The sequence below is a fragment of the Vespa mandarinia genome, chromosome 1, assembly GCF_050613455.1.
Source record: "Vespa mandarinia isolate Hongniang chromosome 1, ASM5061345v1, whole genome shotgun sequence".
Taxonomy (NCBI): Eukaryota; Metazoa; Arthropoda; class Insecta; order Hymenoptera; family Vespidae; genus Vespa; species Vespa mandarinia.
The window spans coordinates 12,057,226-12,076,710 of NC_140810.1; the positions used below are offsets into that span (position 1 = coordinate 12,057,226).

Below are 19,485 nucleotides of genomic sequence, written 5' to 3' on the forward strand. Positions count from 1 at the left end.
TTAATACGAAATATATGTGCCAAATTTATTTCAATATTTTTACCTATCTGAATCCACAGAAAGCAAAACTTTATGCTATGGTAGAGAAAGAGAAACCAGATCGCCCGGGGGTTATACGTTTGTCAAAAGTAACAAAATCTAGAGATTGAGAGATACTCTCTGATGCGATAGAACGTCAGATACGAAGACGAAACAACTGTCTATGTATACGAGAGAGTTTTCGGTCAGTAAGCACCATTGTGAAAAATAAACGATATATGGAGATAAAAGCGAGCCATATACGAAAAAGGTAAGAAGAATAAAAGGAGATATTGAGAACAGACTATGGTAACATAGAGAAAGAGAAGGAGAAAGGGAGGAGAGAAAGAGAGAGTATGCAGATATATTCGCGTACGGGTTACTCGTACGTGTGCGTGCATTTCCGCGCGACGTTCACCACCCTGTTTCATTCGCCACCGACCGACGGATGACGTTCAGGATCACGTTCCACCCACACACAAATCTCGAGCTAACTGACACACTCACACACATGCACTTGTATAATCACGCACACATAGACGAGTTGAAGCAAACCACCTACACATATACAATCGCAATGATACGCATAAAGAAAAACATATGGAAAGAAAGTAAGAGAAGAGAGATAGAAAAAGAGAGTGGGATTTCCTCATTAAGAATGTACTTCGAAGTGAAGAGGGAAGAAGAAGATAGAAGTCAGCGTACCTTCTCCGGGGTGATGAGCGGTGTGATGTACGTGGTGACCGCCGTTGTGTACACCTTTTGGTAACTTTTTTTGGACGATGCAGGTCACTCAGTACCGGCGCGCGTACCGAGTGCCGTGCGATCGGCGCGATGTTCTTCGCTTTCTCCTCAAAAGAGAAAGAGTCCGGCAGTAGGTAGGCTCGTACAGGATACGTTTGTGGCTTCTTCAGCTTTCAATGCACGCTTACGATACGTGTTGTTCTTTCTAGACTTCGTTAAATTGATAACAACAGACCGAATGAGTAACGAAGAGTAAGTGTTATTCCAGGGGATCCCGTAAAACTCACTGACTTCGTATCTCTCCCAATCTTGTTATCTCTCGTTGACGACGGCTGCAGATTCGATGATGATTTCAAAACGATCACCTGTGACCAAGCCGATCTATGATTTCCTTACAGATTTGTGTGTATATGAATATAATATAACACTGTGTCAGAACTGCCAACGACTACGACGATAACAATATCTCGGAGCACTTGACCGACAATCACGAATCTGCTCTTTCTTCGCGCGCGTTTACTGCCTCGTTTAGTCTTCTCGAGTATCACTATTCGATGTATAAATCTTCTTGGTTGCAGCAATCTTCTTTCGCTGATGATCTCTCCGAAGATAAAGACCCGAGGATATAATCAAGGGTGCGCAGCGAGACGTGTAAGCAAGTTGAGAGAAAGAGAGGGAGAAAGAGATCGAATACGAGAGCAAGTGGGTGTGTGTATATGTGTATGTGTAAGAGAGAGAGGGAACGCAACGAGCACACTCAAAGAAACGACAACGTCAACGTCAACGGCAACGATAACAGTAACGGTAACGGTAACTGTAACAGGGAGGCAGGTGGTCGTCGTCGCGCTCCTCGTCGTCGTACGTCAGCTCAAATGTTGCACGCTGTGATGCCAAGAACGGAATGGGGCGACCGTGGAGGCCCGGGCAGTGGAATCGTAGCGAGGGGAAGCGAAGGGGAGTAGCGCGCGGCTCTGCTGGTAGGGAGCGTGCTACACTTTGCGCTCGAGAGGAGCACGAAAGCGAGGTGGTAGGAGACCGAGTAACCTTCCCTCTCTCTCTAGTCTCTTCCTCCATGCTTCTGTTACCCCTCCAGGCTGAGAGGTAACACAGTGCTACCCCTCCGAGACGCGCAGGCGCCCCCGGGGCGTTGTCGTTGTTCGACGGAGATAGTAACGCACGCCTCCTACCCTCTCATTTCTACACAGGAGAAAGATGGATGTTGAAAGACAGAGAGAGATTGAGAGATGGATAGAGAGAGAGAGAGAGAGAGAGAGAGAAAGAGAGAGGGAGAGGGGGAGACAGGGAGGGAGGGAAGAAGGGAGGGACTCTCCTTCTCGCATACTTCCTTCCTTTGGCACAACGACGGCACCCCAGCATCGACCGATTCTCCTCCCCGCGTTTTCCTTCTCCCCTCGTTCTCCTCCTCACTGTGCCGACCCAACGGGAATGCTTAATGCCAGGAGAGAGAGAGCCTGACTGCCTGACTGCCTACGCCACGCCACGCTCGCTTGACGGCGGAATAGTAACGCCGCAGGGAGAGAGAAAGAAAGAGAAAGAGAGAGAGGGAGAGAGAGAGAGAGAGAGAGAAAGAGGGAAAGAGAGAGAGAGAAAGGACTCTGAATCTCCCGACGGTGGGAGGTGGGGCTTCTGCTGCCGTTCCTGCTGCTGCTTCTACTGCTGTTGCTGCTGCTGTTGCTGCGTTACTGCTCGCAAGCCCCATCCCCATCTTCCGCTTTCTTCTTCTTCTTCTTCATCTCATCCTCCTACCTCCTACGTCTACGACCAAATGCTCTGCATTTTCGAAGCATGGCTACTTGTTACGCCTTCACGATTTAACTTTCTGCCAATACGTCAAAAGAGGACTTACTTCAAGTCGGATTCAACGATTCATCGTTTGAAAAAGGCTGCTTTATTGAAATTTACCTTTAGTTTATGGTGTAAAAATAATGTTTACGAAGAGTTGACTAAATTTTTTATTGATAACATTGATTCTTGCATTCAAGGATAATTTCTTAGCAAAATCAAACTAATTTTTAATTAATATCTTGCTAAAATACAAAAATAAGTTAGTACATATTTAATGTTTCAAAGACGCGTTACTGTCAAAGCGAATTAGTTATTGAGCGTTATCTCTGAAGGAGTACAAGTTCGCGTTTAAGAACTGCTCCGGTCCGACCAATGTTGACCATTACTACTCCCGGCGGATCGTAAATCCAGCTTCTTCATCGAGTTCCCTCCATGGCTGAAAGCCAACTATGTTCTCTCTCTCTCCCTCTCTCTCTTTCTCTCTCTCTCTTTCTCTCTCTCTCTTTCTCTCTCTCTCTCTCTCTCTCTCTCTCTCTCTCTCTCTCTCCCCTATCTATCTAACCATTTATCTTTATCTACCTATCCGTCTATCTCGCTCACTCTTCCTTTCTGCTTCTCGTCTAGCAACTTAGTGTGAATGTATCCTATGCTTAGCGTTGAAGAAAAAGGGTAAGCTAACGTAGAAAGATTTCATTGAGCTATAACGTGACTTGGCTTCCGTCCAACACTATGAACTTCACGCACACCCTCGCTATAATCATTACTCGTTTCTACAAGAGAGATATGCATACACTTTTGGGACAGAAAGAAATGCATAGAAATTTTTAAATATAAATTTAAAGTATATACTGACGATTCTAATGAACTAGAAGAAGCACTCGCGAAAGCAATATTTTATACTACTTTTAGTATACAGTACATGGTATACAGTACATTACATAATAAAACGAGTAAATAGTCGATATCGATGCAAATAAACAACTATCTTTACGGTGCCACATTCTTTTCTCTGAAATCCACTGTACCTATAATTTCGTTCGCAGAAACATTTAATTCACGCCGATAAAGAACATTTCCAACAGATAATTTTTGGAGAATTTGTCGTGTCACATTTACGTTCGACTATGTTGCGTAATACCTACCATGACCCGATCTTATTAGAAGGCACCTTGCTTTTACAATGTGGCACTAAGAGTGATCCCAGCACTAAGAGTGATGGCTATAGCATTGAGTCGTAATTGTAGGTCTGATAGCAGTTAGAAGAAACGACAAGATGGCAGAGGTAAAAAGGAGGGCGCACTATTCCGCCGACGTATTCAGTATTTGGCTTAGATCCAAAACAAGACGTTGAATGATCTTGGCGGGAAAAGTCTACTGGCGCGTGTTTCCTTCTATCGTGCGACAAGCGCGACTACACGACTAGAATTGTGGCAATGAGGTTGTAGATGTTATTATATTGCATTAGCGAATGTTCCAATGAAATAGATAATAATGCGTTATATTACTGTCATAATTTAATACAAAAAGATTTCAAAACATTTGTTCGTTATAAAATATTAAAAATATTAAATTTATCTATGGAATAATATTCACGTATTAAGTACAATCATACAATTTGTTAAAACTTTATATGAAAGAAAAAAGTAGGTTACATCGAGAAAACCGCACATTTTTACTTGACCCTTAAATAGTTACAATTACGTGAATAGATGAGGGCACGAAGATTTCGGTGGAAAATGTGTTTTGAGATTGGTCGATCCGTCGATGTAGATATGTGTGTACTGTTTGTCCATCGAAGTCTAATTTCTTCCATAACAATGTGTTATTTCTTTTCGTACGCAGACGCTCGCTTCGAGGATATTATAAGAGTGATTCTAAAGAGCCGTCGCCATTTTCAAGCAAACTAATATGAAACACAAAAATTATTTGGAAAATCGTTCATGTTAATTAAGACATTCACATTAATGTTTCTTTTTAGATATGTGTAGAAGTATTGAAGAATTTCGATTATAAAGTATAAAAATGTTGACGAAATACATGAACAAAAAGACATTACTTGTAAATTAAAAATTAAGAACACGATTAAATAACGTATTATTCATTGAGTTGGAGAATTCAGACGGCTGATATAATTAAGCTCCGATGATCTTATTGAAGCTGTTACAACATCGACTGTTGGATGGACCATAGATGACATGTAATCATGATATTGGCACGTAATTGAGTTATCGCTCTAAGAGACAGAGGGAAAGCGAGCGACTATCTTTCCTCGAGGGGTCTTCATCTGTTAGAATATATGTGTTCTACGAATAACACATTAATTGAATCCAATCGTTATATCTAAGGTTATATCACTGTATCCGTATGTAACAACTATGTATTTACTTCATCCGGTAAATTGAAATAAAAATGGACATAAAAAATGGACATTTTAATTAATTATTGAAAATCTATTTTAAAACGTTAATAGGAAAAAAGCAAATCGGTACTAAAATAGTACTGTCAATAATTATGAATATATATCTAATGAAAATAATTGATTATTCTTCGATATTGAATAAGAGTCAAAATATATGCAAATTTTATATCGATTCGGTATTTTCCTTCTCATAAAACTAATCTTTTTTTAAATGAAACTACAACGAAAGCATGGTTTTGTGAACTCATAACATAAGTACAATGTTCAAATTTCGATTTTTCTTCTTCATGAAGAAAAAGAAGGAGAAAAGAAGATACGAAAGAAAGACTCCGGTTGGTTGAATCACTCGCGAGTAAAACTGCTTTTAATGTTGACCTAGTTTTATCGCCTTAAACTCGCGACGTTACCGCCATCGCCTTGGACAGGACTATATTTCGTTCGGTGATTTTCAACTTCTATATTCGTCTATCTTCGATATCGTTCATCCTAAACGCACACACCAAGCACGCATATCCAACACGCAAGCCTAGCCTCTTTTCATCTATCTATCTATTTCAAAAACACTGTTCAATATTTTCTCCTTTCTTTGACTCCCTTTTCTTATTTACTCTCTAGCACTTTTTTTTATTCTACGGCAGACAAAGCGAATCGAAACTTATCTATGATACTAAACTTACCTTATCGGCATGTTTTGCAGAAAAGAAGGATTTCGTCTTTACACCTATCTCGTTTTATTCACTTTGGATTTGTTTCTCTCGTCTTGTTTGGAAACTCTTTCGAGGTCAGAGAAAGATAGTGAGCAAATAGGTAGGTAGAAAACGAAGAAGTAGGAGAAAAAGAGAAAAAGAGAGAGTAGGGGAAAAGAGAATAAAGAGAAAAGAAACGAAATGAAAGGGATAGGAAAGACGTAAGAGAACGCGAATACGAACAAAAACGAGGCGGACTAAGAAAACGAAGGGGTCGGGGCCAATAGTTCAAATCACGCGAACCGTTGCTTCGTAATTAATAGAGCTCACGAAAAGAAAGCGTGCAACTATCAGCTGCTCTTTCAAGATCCTCTATGTAGCTACATCACGGAAGAGCTTTCCACGGTCCACAGTCTCAATATTTAATGTTCTGCTGGATATAAACATTAATCGAGGTCGACAGATGGTCTATGTAACCAAAGTTGCTGCGCTTTTCCTTCTTACTGATGTGTAAAGATGATGCATGGTGGATTATTAATTCGTGCAAACTATTCGTAGAATAATTATGATTGCAAGAATATATGAGATTTGCGGTTGCAACAATATCAACTTGATTTTCTCATTAATACCATTATGGTTGAAATATTGTTTACGGAAATAACAGAAAAATTTTAAAGCTTTATTTGATTTTATCGTTCAACATAATAGCACCCAGAAGTGGTCTTATATCCAGCATTAGAAGAAAAGCTCGTATTTTCCAAGCATTTGTACACCCTTTTTCGGAAGGAAACTAATACGACGGAAGAGGGAAGAATGTAAGAAAGAAAACGGTAGAGGAAGTCGAAAACGAGTTGGCCGTATGCTTGGAGTAAATCAAAGGAAAGAAATGAATTTTTATCGAAGAAAGGATCCGACTTCTCGGAAATTGGGGCTAGGTCTTATGCAACTCAAGGATAAATAAGGCAAAATCTGCGAAAGGCGGCATGAGAAACAATACGGTGGCATAAGCCGTCAGATTTCTTTTTCTCTCCTTCCTATTTTCCATTTCCTCCTCGCACCAGTACTCTGAAGTTATTCCTCGAGGTTCAAACGGTCTGTCGAATTTCTTAAATTTTTCTCTATGCTGCTGTTTTCTCCCAGTGTCCATATTCTTTTCATTCTTGGTTTCCACGTTCGTCCTTTATGATGTGATTAATGGTATTATTAGAAGGTAGAAAGAAAGAGAGAGAAAGAGAAAGAGAGAGATGTAGAGAGAGAAAGAGAGAAAGAGAGAAAGAGAGAAAGAGAGAAAGAGAGAGAGAGAGAGAGAGAGAGAGAGGAAATATCCCTTAGTTTTCTTCTCCATGATGTCGAACGTAATGCTTATTCCTACCTTTCCTCATCGAGTTAAATACTCGTTGCTTAATGATTCCTTGGACCATCCTTTATTCGCGTCTTACCTTTTTTTCATGATTTCTTTTGCCTAAGAGTACTTACGTATTAAGTCGATTGTTATGTGACAATATTCGCGTGTCTATTATAATACGTGGAAATGTTGGCGAAACACAAAAATCGCGATATAGTGATGAATGATAAAGCTGCACGATTAAAAGGCAATCGGTAGACAAAATTATGAGTTATTAATAACTTCATTAACGTGATCAACTAAATCTTCTTACTTAAGTTTTTTAAAATATATTACGTAGGGAAAAACGAACGGAAAACGAAAAAAGAATGGAATATTTTAATTATTCTTTATCATGTATTTTTATTTATGAGCGTTTGTTGAAATTTCTCAAAGTCTCTTTGTGTCCTCTCTCTTTCATTTGTAAGACTGAACTAGGAGGATTACTCATTTGGTTGAAGTTTACATTTTCGAATACAAGACTAATGAAACATGCCGTAGAATCTGTCATATTCGAAAGCGTTGTAACTATAGTTGCGCCATCTCTATTTGTTCAGCGAGGGAAGAGAAAACGCCGGTAACTCCACGCAAACGTACAACGCAAGTACGTATACTCACAGTTGCTCTGTTCTCATTTCACGAAACTCCATAACGACTGCCGCTCGTTACGTAATGCGCTTCGCGATGCAATCGAATACGACCGATTAATACGCGATAAGTCGATTATTCGTATAAATGCACTGATAAAATTCCAGATAAAAAACGATATTCGAAACGTGTTACAAAAAACTTGTGGATTAGTAAACAACATGAAAATGATGTCGATTTTGGATTTTTTTACTTTCATGCGCAAAATTTCTGTAATTGTGGATCGTGAAAGAATGTATATAGAATCACATAATTGAATGTGAAGATCAAGAAGAATTGTTTTAAAATAAATTTCTTTATGATTTATTGTCAATATATATTTGATTTGTATATCTATTTTACATATCTATATTGACTTGGATCGCTCAAAATAAAAATTTTTTGAACAAAAATGGGTTATGAATGAAAAAATTTGAAGAAACTCTGCTCTAATGTATACTGTTTTGAAGCTTTCTAAATGAACAAAAATATGTTGTTATGCATGATTAAATTAATTAAATGAATTTTCTCAAACAACATCTTAGCATAGGTATTAACGATATCAAATTAGTTAACATTCTAAAAGTTCTCAGATAAACATTCTAAAGAGATCACCAATCCTTTCCATCCTTTTCTTGCGGTAGACTTGTATTGCATTTTCTAAAACTACCTTAAACTTCGTTCTAACGAAAGCCGCTAACCGACTATCGCTTACCACCGGTTAAGTTTATCGTTGAGAACCGCAGGAAAATTACAAAATTACTCGCATAAGCGGATTTTGCTAAAGCGTTACGTCGACGATAAAATTAGTAGTAACTTCATAATAAGCGTAGCGTGACCTTAGTTTCAAAGTAGAGGTTGTTCTCACCATTGAGTATCATATAATGCTCATACCCGTCGCACGTAAGAGGATCACACACTCCGGTTTATGATATCTTTAAGAGAACGACCTAGCCGCGAAATCGTTTTGATACGTTTACGAGTAAAGTGAAACCCAGGTTGTACGAAAGACAATGAGGCTAATGTTACGATCTTCTTGATGTTTCTTGATTATCGTACTCGCGTTTGGGCATTATTACTATAGACTGAATGCATACATATCTACGGTAATCGTCTTTTTCCGATAGAAATAACCAATCGTAGAAGAAGTAAACAACGTTTGTATTATAATGTATGTATGGCATAAGAATTGAGATAAAATTTAAAAGAAAAACAAACAAAAATACTCATCTCGGTTTTCTTCATGTTTTTAGAATTCGTAGATCAATTCTTCAAAAACATTTTTGTAGATTTTGTACAAAAAGCAGATTTGTAGTACAAAATTAAAAAAAGGTATAAAAAGAGGAGAAAAGAAAGATAAAATGAAAAAAAGAGAGAGGGAAATAAGAAAAAGAAAGATACCAAGTATAGAAACGAGGAACCTTTACGAGAGAATAATGAAACTGCCTAGTAATTTTAGAAGCCATGTACACCCCGTCTCACTTCGTCGTAGCAGTCAGTCGGGTTAAATGTCTTGAAATGGATATTTCTGGTGGTAGTAGGCGGTAGATTCGGATGCTCACCGCCGACGTAGAGAAGTTATTGCTTCGGATATTATCACGCTGACTGCCTAAAGCTCCGCATGAATTTCGTGTCTCATCTGAAGTCAACCGCATTGCTTACGACGTTCACAGTCGGAGCAACGACTGCGAATTTACAATATGCTATTTTACACGAAAAACGTAAGCCAAGGAAAGAAAATGTGCAAAGGGACTATCGAAATATATAGATAGATCCGCAATGATATTTATTGAATTTCACAAAAAACACTTTTAATTGTCTCCAAACGAACTTTTTAGAGGAAGTCGACAACTGAAAATTTTTGACGAGCACAAGCTCGTTTTCTGTGATAAAATAAGAAAATATCCATAACGAACAGTCAAAAAGAGGACGGTATTGTCGAAGAAGATTACAAGCCCTTTTCTTCGTTTTGAATTATTTTGTTACTTAGATAAGAAAGAAAGGAAGAAAGAAAAAGAAGAAGGAAGAAAGAGAAGAAAAAAAAAGAGGAAGAAAGAAAGAGGAAGAGAAAAATAGAATGGAAGTTAGTGAAAGGGGTCATGCAACGTAAGAAGGACATAAACGACGTCCTCTTACGTACTTACCACTTACGTCAGCGCAAATAAGCTCTTCTATTTCCAGGATTAAGGATTTGACTGACGCTGTATTTTCGTCGTGGCATCCTTGGTTATCGTTGAGCAACGTCGAGCCGAATTGCTGCTGGTAAGAGCAAAGGAGAAGAAGAGAGAATATCCCGCGAGAACACCGTGGTGATGGCGAAAGAGAAAAGGGAGGAGGAAGGGCGTAAACGAAGAAGGTAGGAGAGAGAATAAGAAAAGTATAGCAGAGTGCGCCATCCTAGAGAAAACTCACGAAACATTATTTTCAGCATTGAGCTCACGGTCCAGCTGGCAGATAGATCGATAGATGGAGAGAAACGTCTCGTACCTTCCGTTTCTCTACGTCGAGGCGAGCCGTCATGTGAAAGTCGAATTCAAATATAGAAATGTCTGGCCCAGTGACATTTGGCAGTTTGTATCAATCCCCATCGAGGAGGGTTCGCGTGGATGAAAAGCCAACGCCGCATGTCATTGTGTCCCCGATGATATCGGCCGATCTACCGTTAGCGCGTTTCCCTTTACCCCTCTCTTTTCCTCTCTTCTCTGCCCACTACCATCACCATCAGTATCCCTGTTCTACTATCTGGCCACTCTCACTCTATCAACGTTCAACGATCGTTCTCTTTCAGATGATTTTTAGGTCGAAGTGCGAGCTTCGTGAACTGCCGATGTAATCTCGGTGACATCTTTCTCGTCGAGAAATCCGTAATTAAGAAGCTGTCGGTGGAAGAGGAGGAAGAAGAGATGCGCTCGAGATCAAAAAGCGAGACGCGTGATAAGAAGGGGAGATAGACTTCCTTTTAATTTAGATTTTCTTCGTAGAAGCCACCATCGCCCATTTCAACGTGAACGAAACCGATAAGAATCGTAAGAGAAACGAAGCCGGGCCTATATTCCTTCCTTCGATGCTTACTTGCAGTAGAGAAAATGCACCGAGCATTTTAATCGAGCTGTCGTCGCGTTCGAGATAACGGACCGACAGCTTTCACTTCGCTATCTGAACGACAAGGAAGCTTTATCTGACTGTCCGCTCAACGATCATTAAGTAAGGACGGAAACATGTAGTTTTAACATTTAACGATCGTTATTGCGTTAGATAATTTCAAACTATACGATTTTACTGTAAAACGAAGATTGGAGAACGCCGACTTTGTAATTGAAATGCACATACATCTGTTATCATACAGTAACGGACATGAATAGGTATATGTATAAGTATAGATAGCATATATGTGTGTGTGTATATATATATATATATATATATATATATATATATATATATTTATAAAATTATTACTATTAATTATATATATATATTTATAAAATTTATAAAATTATACGAAGTTAAATTGAAAATAAAATATTTAAAAAGATAATTTTAAATAATCGTAAAGAATTATGTTCACTACCGTATGTATACTACCGTTACTTCATCTTTCGATTTCTTACAAGATATTCTTCAAAGAGTGATGTCGCGTAATTCTACATCGACGCAAAAGAAACGAGATCAGGCAAGCGTACCGCTTGACTCAAGCGTGCATTTATATTTAGTGCAACGTCGTCTCTACAACGATTACGACGACGATGGTACAAGTTTATCGGAGCGAAGCGAGCTTCGCCAAAGTACCCTGTAGCCAATCAATCCGCTAAACGCACGTATTTATCCAAGTACGTCGCGTCAACCGCGCATACGACCTCCACGTAGCTTCGCTCCTATAGAGATAAATTTGGAGGTGCTATCCGGAATTGACCTAGCGGTGTATCGTAGGTAGAAAACTATAGAAAATAATTGCTGGGAACTTGGCGATTTAGCCAATCTATACAAACGTCGTTTTGTTACTCGGAGAATAAATCAAAATATGTAATATTTTACAAATTTATTTTACATATATCTCTGAACCAAGAATAAAGTTTTTATATAATCATTAACATATTCTTTTATTTGTATCATAAATTATACTGTAGACGATTCTTCTAAATTTATTAGCTTTTATACATAGAATTATTTAAAATTTATAGTATAAAATATCCACATCATTTTAAATCATCTTAATGCATCGGAAAATTCTAATATAACGATTGTTTTGCGTTATTCGCCTTAGCAATGACAAGCGGACATGGTAAATGTCGAAGATATCGGTGATACCTCCATGGGCTTCCGATCAAATGATCAACTAATAACGATCCAGGGATCAGTCTCCCTCAGGTGTTCTCCAGTCGCGTTAGCAACCTGCTCGATTGCAGGGTAATCCCAGTTGCATTATCTTGATGAGCTCTAGACTCCACTTCCTTCGGACTCAACCTTCACATACCTTCGCAACGAGACCGTGACTTGGCTAGAAATCATGAGACTACCTGTACTATACTGATGTAGGGTATACAATACATGCATATACTTACGTACATGCGTTTCTTTTTATCTCCATTTTTCTTTTTTTTTCTATATGCATATACTCATGTGTGTATATATATATGTGTGTGTGTGTGTGTATACGTACGTTTCTCTATAAATGAAAAAGCTAGCGAAGAGAGAGAGAGAAAGAGAGAGGAAAAGGAAGAAAGAGAGAGAGAGAGAGAAAGAGAGGGAGAGAAAGAGAGAAGAGGGAAATGGAGGAACCAAAAGTTACAATGCATCGCGAGGCAAATACGAGGAAGATCCCAAGAGACACTACCGTTTGGATGAAGAGAACGATCGGTAAGGCGAATCTTCATGCTCTAACAGAGCTAATTCATTCATATCGCTACTTAGCAAACCTGTCCGGATATCTCTACCTTGGTTCGTTAAGCAAAGTCGACTGATTCTCGGTCAGGTGGCCTTTGGGAATATCCATGAAAATTGAGTTCTGAGAGAATCGGAAACCATAGATATTATAACAATTTTATTTTCTTGAGAGTGCATATATCAATCAAAATATAAATCCGCCAATACAAGTTACAGTGATTAACGATTTCTCACCCGGATCACTTACAATAGGGGATCTATCTCGTTAGACCTAGGTATTGGAACAATTCGTTGCATGTCCAAACGTTTTGCGGGTCATAGACAGAGAGAGTGATCGTAGCAGATTCTAGATCTCCATCTATCACACTTATTTAACGATTAGGACGTTGCTCATTGCTTATTTATATGATTATACATTCAATTATCGATATTGTCATCTATTATCAATAATAAACTCCTATAATATGAGATCTCTATTTTTTAACTTCTTATCAAATTAATGTTTTCCTTTTATATATTTACCTGACTATTAATAATTCAAATTGTTGAATAATTAAAGAATCGTGAAAAGTTCAAAATATTTAGAAATACAAATGATATTTGTTAAATAGACAATTCCAATGAACATAGTGCCATATGGAATCTAGTGACACCACGAAATAGTTCCATGGAGAAACGATAAGGAGGTGGAGATGTTAGGCTGAGAGCTCATCTTAGTTGCTCAACTAAATCTCTCTCTAAAGCGGGCTAAGCAAGCTCCAGTAGCAATTCGTAACAACTATTAGCGAACCGACATTCATCTCGTTTAACTCGAGTTAGCGCCTCGGCCGCGTAAACCAGGCCCACGGATTGTGTTAGCAAGCTGGCTTACTTAATGCGCACGTTGCCAACCGGAATCGCCCCACTAATTTATACGAAACGATACGGTCTATTCACTATAGTCTCGCCAGCGTTCGTCGTTAATCAATATCGTTCATTAAATCGACATAACGGTATTGTCGTTTCGACGATTCACGAAACGAATCGAGTAATGTTATTTTGTATCATTCTTATTATTTTATACATGATTATAAAAAAACAAAAAATAAATAATACAATTTTATATTTCTTATTCATTTATTCGCACCTCGAACTATTTTCTTTTTAGAGAGGGCTACTTCTTATCTTCATATTTTCTTTTTCGTTCTCATTATCGTCGACGATTAAATAGTTTCAACCATTTCTTCTAAAATAGTAAAAAATTTCGCATACCTCAAAGAAAACAGAAACGAGGAGAAAGTGCGAAAGAGGATGGTATGCAAAGGGTGGCTAATTTGGGCAGATGAGATATCAAAGGATATTTATATATAACATATATAATAAATAATTTCTAATAAAATATATATATATATAAATATATGGGATGGAAGATTCTAACGTTAGTTAGTTGTGTGTGGGTGTGTATGAGATAAGTCGATCAGCAGTTGAACAAGGGATGGAAGGTTCTTGTGTGTGTACGTGAGTGCACGCACGCGTGTGTGTGTGTGTGTGCATGAAATAAGTCGGTCGACGGTCGAACGAAAATATGATCTATTCTTTGTAAGGTATGTATATCTATGGAAGGAGGAGAAGAAGCTAAGGTATTGGAAGTGAGAATGAAATGGAAGTACAGTGTGAGTGAGATAGACAAGAAATAGGACAAAGTAGCGAATACGATAAAGATCGATAAGAATTTCCGAATGCGTATGTACGAATATGAGTGGGGATAAAAAAGGCTACGGGATAGACGTAAGAAAAAAGGACGAAGGAGGACAATCTTGAGGAAAACCAAGCAAAGAGAAACGAGAAAAAGAGATAATCTTGAGTAAACCAAGTATAGAGTAAAGAGAATATAGAGCAGTCTTGAGTGGAACGATCTAAGAGTAAAGAGTTATACTATTGTAATATATTCATTAATAAAAATTCTTATTAACTAAGAGTAAGTGATTTCGCTAGTTTGTATCTTCCAGGTATATATAGTGGAATATGTTAGAAATATAGCTACGTAGAACATAACTACACCGTATTATATCGTTATCCAAGTCAACGGGTATAAAGCGGTCAAAAGCAGTCAGGTAGAATCTAGAGAAGCTATCTTTCAAATTCTAGCCTGTGACTGGGTTTGCGACCACGTAGGGAATAAGCCTAGAAGCTTATTAATGAATAAGTAGGATACGGTATACAATAAACGAAGTAGGTAAAGTAAAGAAATAAACAAATGTTTTTCACAGATCCAGAACATCAATTTTTTGCGATCTCTCAAAAAATCTTACGCGCCATTTCATAAAAATTAAAACACATTAAATATAATTCCTAAATAAAATGTATTACGTTGAAATACTTTTTATTTAATGTAATATGATTAAAAATACGTATTTTTATATTTTCGATTCTGTCATAATTCTATTATTCTCGACTGCTCTGAGCTAGGAAAGTTGCTGCAAATGCAGCAGCAGGAAAGAGAGATCCTAATCCATGCTAGGCTTTTGTTGTCACTTCTCCACCTGTTCGTTTTCCTTCTTGTCTTTCCTTGCTAATTCTTGTTCCTTCTTCTCTCTTTGCACTTTCCTCGTCCTCCTTTTCCCAAGCCCCTTAAAACCCAACCATTGCACCTATCTCTCTCTCCCCCGTATTCCAAAGTTTGTCGAGTTCTCCAGCTACCTCGCTTTCCTGGTAGCATCGTCTTAGGCAATCCCCAGAGAAGGAAGTAATGACAAGATTATGTAAACGTGTCACTCTAGTGAAACGCGCATCTGTTCAACCGCGTTCGGATTGATCGCGTTGATGCGCGTAGCGAAACCAACCGATTTTGTCGTTTCCTCCGTTTTCCTCGTAACCGCGTATTATGAATATGCAAAGGATGTAGAGAGCGTTGTTCCGTCGGGGAAACCTAACGTAATGATTAATATAGTACGTTTGAATACGTCCGTATGATTAATCTGACACTCCATCGGAACACAACAATAAATTAGATAACAAATTCTGACGAATATACAATAAGGATCGATAACAAACGATGTTATCGTTATAACAATAGCCATTCCTTACGTAACTGGGTCAGTATCTAACACGAGAGCGATAAGAGGCCGCGTTAATTGACAGCATCTTTTCTTACGACTAGCAAATAAAGAGTACGGTTAGTGGATCGTTCAGATATCACTTTGGATATCACCAAGAAGCAGAGCAATAACCATAGTTCAAGCATTATATACGTCCGAGTAGCACGGCCTTCGATTTCCACTATCCTGAAATTCACGGACGAGAAAGCCGGTCGATCCTTATCCCCTCGCAAATCGACCTATCTTCCTCTCTAGCTTCACTTCGATCCACTCTTCCACAAGGTTTCCAGCCAAAGTCTAGACCGTCCGCTTCTCTTTCGTAATTGGTCGGTATCTTATGTTCCACCCTCTATCCTCTCCAACCCTTCTCGAAATCTGCCGGCATTCGACATACGCTCTCTCATGGCCTGATTTAATATAACTTATGCATATTCAATAGTTCTCTCTCCGTTTCGTAGCACACCATCCTCGAGATCGAAGAAGCATGCACGCGCGTCCCAAGGAAGAGGGAGGACAAAAGCTCTCTCTCTCTCTCTCTCTCTCTCTCTCTTCGTTCCACGATTTCCTACTTCAAGTTCGTCGTGAAGTTTCCGGTAACGCAGAGAGCTACAGAAGGCGACGATCACGTCGCAATCTGCTCCGACGGTGATTCGTGACGACGAATTTGCGCGATTTCCTCGATTCCGTTTCTCCGTCTATTTGTGCTTCATGTCGCATGACCTCGACGAGATCCACTCAGTCGAGTTCTCCCGAAAATTAGACGAGATGAGAGGGTCAGAAAGAGAGAGTGAAATCAACGCTTAAACGTGAGTCTTCGTTTGAGAAAGAAAGAAAATGCAAGGGATAGGTGCTCTTAATAATTGTATCGACTTTCAGAGAAGGAATGAAACTGGGGAAAGGAATAATATTTCGCGAAACTCACGAACTTAAAGAACGGCATAAGAGTAGGATAGTGAAATTGTAAGAGAAAGATAGATAGAGGGAGAACCAGAGAAAGACAGAGAGAGAGAGAGAGAGAGAGAGAGGGGGAGAGAGAGACAGAGAGAGAGAGAGAGAGTGAGAGAGATATAGCCGGAGAAAGCCGGCTCAGTAACTTTTCCCTTTATCCGTTCATCCCTGACGTCGTCTACCGGGACCCGACAATGAATGGATGTCAAAAACGCAGCAATTAATTCAGCCCCGTAGGGAACAAAGGCGTAAGAATACTGGCGGCCTTGCCAGTACTCGAGAGAAAGAGGAACGAGAAAGAGCGAAAAAGATAGAAAGAAAGAGAGAAAAAGAAGACAGAAAGAGAGAGAAAAAGAGAGAGAGAGAGAGAGCGATAGAGAAATTGCACGACTGTAAGCGCTTCGGCCAACATAAGAGGAACGAAACGAGTGGATGGACGAGGACGAAGACGAGAAGGAAATGGAACGGAGGCAAACTGGCAGTGAGGTAGCAACGAGGAGCGAGAAAGCACAATGCTCAGATCATCCAACTTTACTTTGTGTATTGTAATTCAATTTCACGTCTGAACGTCTGTCTGCCTCTTTGCCGGCTTCTCCGTCTTCGTATGTCTTTCTTTGCGTCCAACTTCCCTCCTCTAGACAACATCTCTCTTTCTCTCTCTCTCTCTCTCGCTCTTTCTCTCTCTCTCTCTCGCTCTTTCTCTCTCTCTCTCTCTCTCGCTCTTTCTCTCTCTTTTTCTGCTCTCTTCTCAGAATCCGTCACTATAATGAGAAACGCGCTCTGCGGTTAGGAGAATGAAAAGGATAAGCCTAACTATCTATCACTTCTCAAAAAGTATAGCTGATGTTAAGATTTCGATTCCTCTAAATTATCGGTTTAAATCGATATCGTAATATCTCAGTCTAATAACAATTTCTACCGAGATGCTCAGCCAATGGAATAGCGACGGCGATTCATTCGCGATTGAGATAGTCGAGATTTAAAATAGATATGCAGAGATTTTGAGAAGTATCATTGAGGATGTAGGGTAAATATCGATAACTGGCAAGGTGGCGTAGAGGGTGGCGTTCCCAAGTAATATCTTGCGGCACGACGCATTTTCCTTTTTACGTCCCAATCACTCTTTCTATCTATCTCCCTTCCCCATTCTCTCTCTCTCTCTCCCTCTCCCTCTCTCTCTTTCCCTCTCTCTCTTTCCCTCTCCCTCTCTCTCTTTCCCTCTCCCTCTTTCTCTCTCCCTCTCCCTCTCTCTCTCTCCCTCTCTCTCACTCTCTCTCTCCCTCCCTCTCTCTCTCACTCTCTCTCTCTCTTTCTCCTCCTCGATTCTCCAACTAAGCTTCACCTGGATGTCTCCGTAGCGATGCCACGATAAATACATGAGTGTTGACTCAACCAGCTATCACTACCGATGCACCTTATCCGAACGAACTAAATATGGTAACTGAAGTTGCCTTAACAGCGCATGACACAGATGTTAGAAACTTCCTATTTCTCGTTGCTAAGTATTTGAAAGTTTATAAAGTTTTTTTTTCTTATAAATCGTTGCTTTTTTGAATTAATTTCGTAAAGCGAAGGAAGATCGTAATGGAATGACTTCTCTTTCTCTCTTCTTCTCATCCTCTTTTTCTCTTTCGATGATCCTAATCTCGCGGTAATCGTTAACGTATCGTCGATCGTTTTAGCGTATCTTCTCGGAACGCCGGAACGCCGTGTTGGAATGAACCATGACTGATGTTCCAACGAAGCGTGATCCTTTTTGAGTCGACCACAAACTCCATTACGTCCTTTGCTAATCTCTCTGTCCGTGCAAGTGCATTCTGCGCTCCGCTGGCCATGGCTCGAGTTATCTCCATTACACTTCAATCAACATCGAGGACCAATCTGTGCATTTCACTATGGAGCCCTCCCGTACAGAGATATCAGCGATAATGTCCCTACACTCTACGCGTTTCCTTTCGAAAAGCATCGAATCGCAACGACGCTTAATTCGACGTTTATCCTCGACGTTAAAGGAAGACAAATATGTTGTCTCTTATCCTCCTTGTTATTACGAATACAATGTAATTTATTTATCTCTTAAAACGATAAGATATGAAAGCACGCGATCCTACAATCGACATGGCGAACGTATGACATCTTATCAGAAGGTCGGAAAGCTCGTGTTCTATTTACAAACTATTTCTATTAAAATTACAAATCATATGTATAATACGGTAAGCATGTTATTCGATTCTCTTTTTTCTTTAATAAAATATCAAATGTACAAGATTTATCGTGCCGCTTTAAGGCTTCATAATAAAATCTCAGAAAGTAATACGTTTCTTTCTGCATCGAGGAATTGTTCAATTTACAATCCAACCGTGGTTGTCATGACAACTTAATACCTAATGAATTTTAATTAATAATGAAAATTGTATTCGTTTGTACCGACGATTCTCAATGTAACAGCATCATCATGATCGGCGAAGGAAAAAAAATGCACAGACGAACATATGTACATGTAGCCCACGTACGCAACTCGCAATAATCTCTCAACTTTTATCTTTCATCTTTTTTCCTTCTTCTTCCCTTTCTTTTTTGTTCTCACTTATAGTCGCGGTAGGAGATGACTGTAACTACGTGATATAAGATGTCATGCGGTCGACGATAAAACTGGCAGACATAAGGCGGCGTTTTCTCGCCTTACTACCTTAATACAATAAAACTCAGTATACAGTAACTGACCTGCGATGCTGTCTCCGAGAAAGGGCAACTTTATCGACAAAATATCGAAATTCGGAAGCGTCCACTTGGAAAATCCTTTCCACCTTTCGAAGATATTGGAATACTGTCCAATTTATAGATACGTAGACGTTTTGATTTTACCCGTATCCTTCAATATTCCCTCTTACTTCG

The 19,485-nt window shown here is 39.2% G+C and overlaps 1 protein-coding gene across 8 annotated transcripts in view; it reads right to left on the reverse strand.

The window, feature by feature from the left end:
* Rbp6 (RNA-binding protein 6) overlaps positions 1-19,485 on the reverse strand; it is a 598,400-nt gene that overhangs the window by 189,649 nt on the left and 389,266 nt on the right. The window contains exon 1 of one of the 8 annotated variants that reach the window (XM_035875520.2): positions 724-1,649. The exons of the other annotated variants lie outside the window; for them this stretch is intronic. The gene's annotated coding sequence lies outside the window, so the exon portion shown is untranslated. Of the gene's footprint in view, positions 1-723; positions 1,650-19,485 lie in introns of those variants that run through there. 8 annotated transcript variants of the gene reach the window in all.